Source organism: Mizuhopecten yessoensis, unplaced genomic scaffold (genome assembly GCF_002113885.1).
Source record: "Mizuhopecten yessoensis strain PY_sf001 unplaced genomic scaffold, ASM211388v2 scaffold11057, whole genome shotgun sequence".
Classification (NCBI taxonomy): domain Eukaryota; kingdom Metazoa; phylum Mollusca; class Bivalvia; order Pectinida; family Pectinidae; genus Mizuhopecten; species Mizuhopecten yessoensis.
This window is the reverse complement of record NW_018408857.1, coordinates 683,404-692,214: the sequence shown is the minus strand read 5'-3', so window position 1 is coordinate 692,214 and position 8,811 is coordinate 683,404. Positions and strand designations below refer to the sequence as shown.

The 8,811-nt window shown below is 37.1% G+C and overlaps 1 protein-coding gene across 3 annotated transcripts in view; it reads left to right on the top strand.

Annotated features, from left to right (window-relative positions):
- LOC110465122 overlaps positions 1–8,811 on the top strand; it is a 53,513-nt gene that overhangs the window by 10,789 nt on the left and 33,913 nt on the right. The window lies entirely within an intron of this gene.

Sequence of the window (8,811 nt, the reverse complement as noted above, 5' to 3'; positions counted from 1 at the left end):
GGGGGGCAGGGGGGAGGGGGGGTTGTTATATCTTTTCTTTAAATGATCTGTGTGGATCATATACAATGTGTATGAATTCTTAGTATCCATTGGTCAACTTTTCCTTTAAATCGCTACTAGTCTTGATCAGCAGAGGAGCGAGGCCCAATAAGGGAATTTGCAGTTTAAGTCTTCCTAAGCCTTCTTCCTCTGTACCATTGGAAGGATTTATCCAAATTTACTCTGGAGCATCCTTGGGCAAAGGGGACTAAATTTTGTATAAACGAGGGTGTGGACCCTCTGGGCGCAGAGTGGTAGGGAGTAGGGGAATCAATTTAAGTTAGATTTTTAAAATCTTTCTACTGTACCATAATTATTTTAACTCATTCACCCCTGAAATTTCATAATGAACTATTCCAACATTTGAATTGGAAGACTTCAACTGTGTCTTCAGGGGTGAATGAGTTTATTAAATTTGGTCTAGAGCATCCATTGGTAAAGGGACTAAATTTTGTATAAATGGAGGGTGTTGCCCGAGGTGCGGGACCCGATTGAGGGGAAATTTATGTAAATCTTTAAACTCCTTTTTGTTCAGTATGATTTACTGTTACCGAATTTTGCACGGAGAAATCATTTGGCAAAGGGGGACTCAATTTGTTTTAACAGATCATTTAAAATCCTTCTCCTTCAGTTTATTTGAAGGGATTTTAACCAAATTTTGTGAAGAGGCAATTCTAGATCTTGGGCAAAGGGGCCTCAATTTTGTATAAAAATCATTTCAAACTTTATAGGAAGGTTCATTGCTATGAAAGCTTGGACAATTTCGATAAGCAAAATTATTTGCCAGTCACTTACAGAGTTATGGCCCTCTGCAGAATTGCCGAAACAATTTCCGCTCAATAAATTTTGAATGGATTAATTTCAAATTTCATAGGAAGGTTCATTGCCATTAAAGCTCGGACAAGTTCGATAACCAAAATTATTTGCTGCTTATTTATGCAGTTATGGCCCCAGCCTTCGTAGAATTGTCAAAACAGTTTCCGCTCAATATATAGCTTCAGTAATTTTGAATGGATTCATTTCAAACTTCATAGGATGGTTTATTGCTATGAAAGCTTGGACAAGTTGGATCATAGGATGGTTTATTGCTATGAAAGCTTGGACAAGTTCGATAACCAATATTATTTACCAGTTATTTACACAGTTATGGCCCTTTGTAGAATTGCCGAAACAGTTTCCGCTCAATAGCTTCAGTAATTTTGAATAGATTCATTTCAAACTTCGTAGGAAGGTTCATTTCTATGAAAACTTGCACAAGTTCGATAACCATTATCCGCCTGTTATTAAGGGAGTTATGGCCCTTTATAGAATTGACGTAACAGTTTCCGCTCAATAACTTAAGTCATTTTGAATAGATTCATTTCAAACTTTATAGGAAGGTTCATTTCTATGAAAGCTTGCGAAAACCAAAATTATTTGCCGGTTGTTTACAGAGTTATGGCCCTTTGTAGAATTGCCGAAACAGTTTCTGCTCAATAACTTGAGTAATTTTGAGTGGATTAATTTCAAACATGGTAGGAAGGTTCATTGCCATGAAAGCTTGGACAAGTTCGATAACCAAAATTATTTGCCGGCTATTTATGCAGTTATGGCCCTTTGTAGAATTTACGCTTATCTTTCCAAAATGTATGCAGGTATGGCCCTTTGTGGCAAACTGCTCATTTGACATCTGATAGGCGTATCATGTACCCCTTCATGGAACTCTTGTTTAAAACATGTATTATGTATAAATAGAATGGCTGTGTTTGAAACCAGGTCATATAGCTTAGATCTATACGAAGCTATTCATGAATGAAACAAATTGTACACAGAGTCACAAAGCTGGGTTGTTTGTTTAAATGACTAGACAAAAAATGAGCTATTTCACCTGTCTTGGTGTTTTTCTTTGTCAGCAATGTCCACAATGTTTTTTTTTTTTAAATGGCATTTATTTACAGTCACTTCCTATAAAGATAACTTTCCAACTGTTGTTAACTCATTCACCCCTGAAATTTCATAATGAACTATTCCATCATTTGAATTGGAAGAGTTCTAATTATATAATGTGTCTTCAGGAATTAATTTGTGTTTCACATACATGTACATGTATGGAAATTAATGTAATGCAGCTAGACAAGCGATTCTTTTTCCCAGGTTTGCCCCAAGACATGTATCAAGAGTTTGTTTAGATGTCCGTACATTGGCATGATATATATGTTTTACACACCATGATAGCTATATAGACCTAGCTCACTGTCAGCCAACCAGGTCTATAGTTTTCCTAAAATGTACTAACTATGTTGCCTGACTCAGACTTGAGTTTTTAATGTTCAATAATAATGCAGTGTTTTAGTAACTTAAATTTTACAACAGCCTGTTCCTTTATGAATTGGGGAAAATATACCATTATTTGTATTGAAATTGGGAATATATTCCCCAGTTTTTGCATGGTCATTTTGGGAAATTAAGGCACTTTTTCACTCGGGGAAACAGCCTAGCTGTATTTGGCAGTAAAACAAATCACTGTAATGTGGTAGCAGTAATGTTGTATTAAAAAATCTAATTCTGTCATGTAATTAAAGAATTTTTATATCATCTTGGTTGGTTAATCCTTTTTAGCTCACCTGGCACGAAGTGCCAAGTGAGCTTATGCCATGGTGCGGCGTCCGTCGTCCGGCGTCAATATTTTACTTTAAACGACTTCTTCTTAATAACCGAAAGGCCTAGGGTGATGATATTTGGCTAGCAGCAAACTGGGATGAAGGGCTACCAAGTTTGTTCAAATAAATGACCTTCATCTATTTTCAAGGTCACAGGGGTCAAATATGTTGAAAACTTTAAACAACTTCTTCTCAATAACCAAGCTGCCCAGGGAGATGATATTTGGTCAGTAGCATGCTAGGGTGAAGGGCTACCAAGTTTGTTCAAATGAATGACCTTCAATTATATTCAAGGTCACAGGGGTCAATTGTCTTAAAAAACCTTTAAATAACTTCTTCTGAATAACCAAAATGCCCTGGGTGATGATATTTGGCTAGTAGCATGCTGAGATGAAGAGCTACGAAGTTTGTTCAAATGAATGACCTTCACCCATTTTCAAGGTCACAGGGGTCAAATATGTTAAAAACTTTAAACAACTTCTTCTGAATAACCAAAATGCCCTGGGTGATGATATTTAGTCAGTAGCATACTAGGATCAAGGGCTACCAAGTTTGTTTAAATGTATGACCTTGAATCATATTCAAGGTCACAAGGAGCAAATATGTTTAAAATATTTCAACAACTTGTTCTGAATAACCAAAAGGCTCAGGATGTTGATATTTAGTTAGTAGCATATGCTGGGATCAAGGACTACTATGTTTGTTAAAGTGAATGACTTTGACTTATATTCAAGGTCACAGGGGTCAAATTTGTTTAAAATCTTTAAACAACCTCTTATGAATAACCATGGGTCCCAGGATGTTTATACTTTGCAAGTTGCATCCTGAGATGAAAGCCTATATAATGTGTTCAACATAATGACTTTGTTCGACTTTCAATCACAGGGGTGAAATGTTTAAAAAAAAAATGACCGGGTCTTTTGAACGAATTTTAATCATAAATACTGATATTTTGCCTGTAGCTTTATTTTAGATCACTTTTAAGGTTACAAGTGTGAGTTCTATACCAGGTGAGCGATGCAGGCCCATTGGGCCTCTTGTTTGAATACTGTTATTTATTTTTGAACTAAATGACCCCTATAACAGCAAGAAATTAATTTTTACAAATTCATTACAAAGTTTAGTCCATTTTCAAAAATCTTAGGGTTCCAGATCCACTTTTTAGGTCACCTGAGACAAAGTCTCAAGTGACCTATTGCGATCGCCTTTTGTCCGTCGTCGTCCGTCGTGCGTCCGTAAACAATTTACCATTTCGACTTCTTCTCCAAAACCCCTGAACCAATTTCAATGAAATTTTGCAGGGACCTTACTTGGACAAAGGTCAACAAAAATAGTTGCCGGTTTAGTCCTAAGCCCCCAGGGGCCTGAGGGGCGGGGCGAAAAAAGGGTCAAATTGACTAAAATTTCAAAAATCTTCTTCTCAAGAACCTTTGAACCAATTTCAATGAAATTTTGCAGGGACCTTCCATGGACAAAGGTCAACAAAAACAGTTGCCGGTTTAGTCCTAAGCCCCCCCGGGGCCTGAGGGGCGGGGCCAAAAAGGGTCAAATTGACTAAAATTTCAAAAATCTTCTTCTCAAGACCCAGATATGGTAGAATCAAATACTCTTCATAGATGGAAGGGTCTTAAGGTGCTTTACCGAAATTGTGAATTTCTTGACCCTGGGGTCTCACGTTTCCCCCTGGGGAGGGGGTAAACTTTACTATAGTTTATATAGGGAAATCACATTTTGGACCAACATTTGTTTAATTTCCATTGGAAGTAATTCAATTTGGGTTAGCATTATCAGTATTAGGTAGCAGTTTGATAGTATGCACCTATGAGCCCTGACTGACCCCCAGGGGCTGATGGGTGGGGCCAAAAAGGGTTGAATTGACTGAAATTTCAAAAATCTTCTTCTCAAGACCCAGATATGGTAGAATCAAATACTCTTCATAGATGGAAGGGTCTTAAGGTGCTTTACCGAAATTGTGAATTTCTTGACCCTGGGGTCTCACGTTTCCCCCTGGGGAGGGGGTAAACTTTACTATAGTTTATATAGGGAAATCACATTTTGGACCAACATTTGTTTAATTTCCATTGGAAGTAATTCAATTTGGGTTAGCATTATCAGTATTAGGTAGCAGTTTGATAGTATGCACCTATGAGCCCTGACTGACCCCCAGGGGCTGATGGGTGGGGCCAAAAAGGGTTGAATTGACTGAAATTTCAAAAATCTTCTTCTCAAGACCCAGATATGGTAGAATCAAATACTCTTCATAGATGGAAGGGTCTTAAGGTGCTTTACCGAAATTGTGAATTTCTTGACCCTGGGGTCTCACGTTTCCCCCTGGGGAGGGGGTAAACTTTACTATAGTTTATATAGGGAAATCACATTTTGGACCAACATTTGTTTAATTTCCATTGGAAGTAATTCAATTTGGGTTAGCATTATCAGTATTAGGTAGCAGTTTGATAATAAGCACATATCAGCCCTGACTGACCCCCAGGGGCTGATGGGTGGGGCCAAAAAGGGTCGAATTTACTGAAATTTCAAAAATCTTCTTCTCAAGACCCAGATATGGTAGAATCAAATACTCTTCATAGATGGAAGGGTCTTAAGGTTTATGACCCTAGGGTCTCACGTTTACCCCCTGGGGAAGGGGGGGGGGGGGGGCAAAATTTATTATGGTTTATAATGGCAAATGATACTTTGAATATTACATGTTAATAACTTGATTGGAATTATAACCTTGAATTGACAGTTTGATACTTTGAAAATTTTGAGCCAGCCCTACCCCCAAGGGCTGTAGGGTGGGGCTCAAAGGAGTCAGTGTGCTAAAATTTCTTCATTTTCCTTGTTAAGAATCAGAGGTGCTAGTTTCAAATCCTTTTTAGTCTGAAATCTGTATGCTAGATATTGAGTAAGGTGGTTTTATTGTTTTTTGTCACTTTGAATAATATTTCTGTTCATGTTAAAAACAAAATCAACTCTCTGTATAAATATATCAGGTGACCGTTAAGGCCCATGGGCCTCTTGTTGTTTTTGAAATCATTTCAAGACAGTTGTAAATGTTCGTATTGAACTTTTGAACAAAGGTTATAAGTTAGCTGTTTAATGAAATACATACAGAACTGCACAATGTCATTCATAGGCAAATTGTGTATTGATCTATAAGTCACCTAGCATAGACTGTGCCTCAATGTCACATAGCTTGACTTCTGACACTAGAATGTGACCGAAAATTATCATGAGTTGTATCTCTAGAATGTGACAAAGCATGGCCTGTACCTCTAGAATGTGACCTAGCATGACCCCCTGCTTCAAAAATGTGACCTAACATGACCTTGGCCTCTAAAATGGTACCTAGAATGACCTGTGCTTCTAAGATGTGACCTAGCATTACACATGCCTCTAGAATGTACATGTGACCAGTGTGACCAAGCGTGATCTGAATGTGACAAGGCATGACCTGTGCCTCTAGAATGTGACCTAGCATGACCCCCTGCCTCAAAAATGTGACCTAACATGGCCGTGGCCTCTAAAATTGGACCTGTGCCTATATAATACATAATGGGACCTAGCATTACCTGTGCCTCTAGAATGTGACCTAGCATTACCTGTGCCTCTAGAATGTGACCTAGCATTACCTGTGCCTCTAGAAAGGGACCTAGCATGATCCCTGCCTCTTGAATGTGACTTAAAATGATATGTGACTCAAAAATTGGACCTAACATGACCTGTACTTCAAAAATGGGACCTAGCATTACACATGTCTCTAGAATGTTACCAGTGTGACCAAGCATGACCTGTGCCTCTAACATGTGACATTGAGGCATGACCTGTGCCTCTAGAATATTAATGTGACCTAGAATGACCTGTGCCTCTAGAATGTGACCTAGCATTACACATGCCTCTAGAATGTTACCAGTGTGACCAAGCATGACCTGTGCCTCTAACATGTGACATTGAGGCATGACCTGTGCCTCTAGAATATTAATGTGACCTAGAATGACCTGTGCCTCTAGAATGTGACCTAGCATAAGTTTTGTCTCTTGAGAGTTACTGAGGTATTTTTAGGCTATGTTTTACAAATAGACCGACTGGCCCTCCTTGAAGCTGAGGGATTATGGGTCAAAACTTTTAAAACACCTCTTCCCAAACTACTTGACAGGTTTTAAACAAGTTTGGGTGATAGCATCCTTAGTATTTGAGAATAAAAAACTATGCAAATTAAGTGACAAGTGCTCTTGGAAAACTCCAGTCCCACTTTCGTCCTTTAGTGACATTATCTTCATTCCAACAACATTCAAATGTATAGTTTCGTAAATGAAAAGATTCTGAATATATATTATATGATAATTTGTAAGATTTATTTTCAAGCATTTTACACACCTGGATCAATATTTTTGATGGAATTACCTGTACATGTATATAGATGGTCAAACAATACATCTTGTCAATGGACTTAATAGATAAAACACCCACTGTTTAGATTGCAAGTTAAGTTAGATTTTTACAATGGATTTGTACAATCGATGTCAAGAGATGAAATACATACTATTGTGATAAATTTCAAACATTTAATTTCAATGATCCATTTTCCTTTGATCTTATTAGATAAATGTAGATATATTCATTTAATGTGACTGTGCAAACATATCTAGCGTTGTAGTGTTTGAGTGATAATGTTGGAAAATACTGCGTGCGTAACCAAGGTATGGGTTTCTTTTTTTAGAAATGATTTATCAAAGAAATATATTCATGTTGACATACCAAGCACAACGTTTTGTATTTCCAATGCAGAAGAGTTCTAAACTGTTTGCCTAAACATATTAGTTATTATATATTTAAGCGCTTTGGAACGCCCATGTCAAACTTGACAAAAATTCTTATCCCAAGGGTATATTAGAGCTCTAGATCTCTGTCTAGTTCTCACAGAAGTGATAGAGTCTATTTAAGTCTAGATTTCTTTAATGTTGATGATAAAAGTCAATGATTGATCCAAGTAATGTCCATCTTGCTTAATCATATTATTATCGTAACCATTTTAAATACGGAACACCTGAATTATTGAGGACATACCGATCACGATGACAAGGCCAAATGTCATCTGTATCTGTGTCAGATACACACAGGTGTTAGTCGGTCAATAGATAAGAGAAGATGTTTGCTAATGTGATAAACAATACCCATAACATACATCTGTAAAATGTTACAGGTGAAATATTTTACCTGTAGGAAGATCTACCGGTGCGAGGCACCACATTTATAGGCGATAAAATCTAATTGTTAAAATGTGGGCGTTGTTCGTTTCTCTGACAATAAAATTTAAAGCAGGGTGTGGGTGTTTTAACTGTTTCTCCTGTCTATTATGGTTAACAGTCCCATCTAAGTGTTATGAAGAAGATTCAGCTGGTTTTTAACAGCCCAACTTTGGGGTATAAAGATTTAGCTGATTGCGATTGTAGTGTCCTGCCTTTTCAAAGTAACAGATCGTGTCTTTGGGGAACATTTTGTATATGTTACTGTGTTCTATTCCCGAATACTGTATATTGTACGTATCAATTACATCTGACGGCTGGAAATATGGCTGAATCAGAAATTTCCAGCATTATTACATAAGATCTATTTTAAGCTGTCATGGAAAAGTGGAAATTTCCTCGAAACCAATGAGCCTTTTTTTAAGGCTTCTTGCATTGCATTGGACACAAGTACGATATCGAGAAGTAAATTTGCCTGTTAAATGACACCACGATACTTACCACTAGGCAAACAAACAAAAAACCACTGAAGACCATATCCCGATGACTTAAGATATTTTAGTCTACTGTAATTATGTTAATGTATTTTGTACAATGTATTAGAAGTAATATGCTTTTTGTTGATACATACTTGGTGTAATTCATTTTTATGAAAATTCTAAATGGCTCTGATATTTCATCAGAAGTATGTTGTGTTCATTGTATTTCAAAGAATTTAGTTGTCGAGTAGTTTTATTTTAACGATGGTTTAAACTGGGATACAGAGATAAAAAGATGGCTTAAAGATGACTCAGCTGAAGGTCACCAGCGGTGGAAACTTCCAGGAAGAATTGGGGTTCAAAGTTCACAATTTGGATTAACAAACATGTATACATCATATTTTTGAC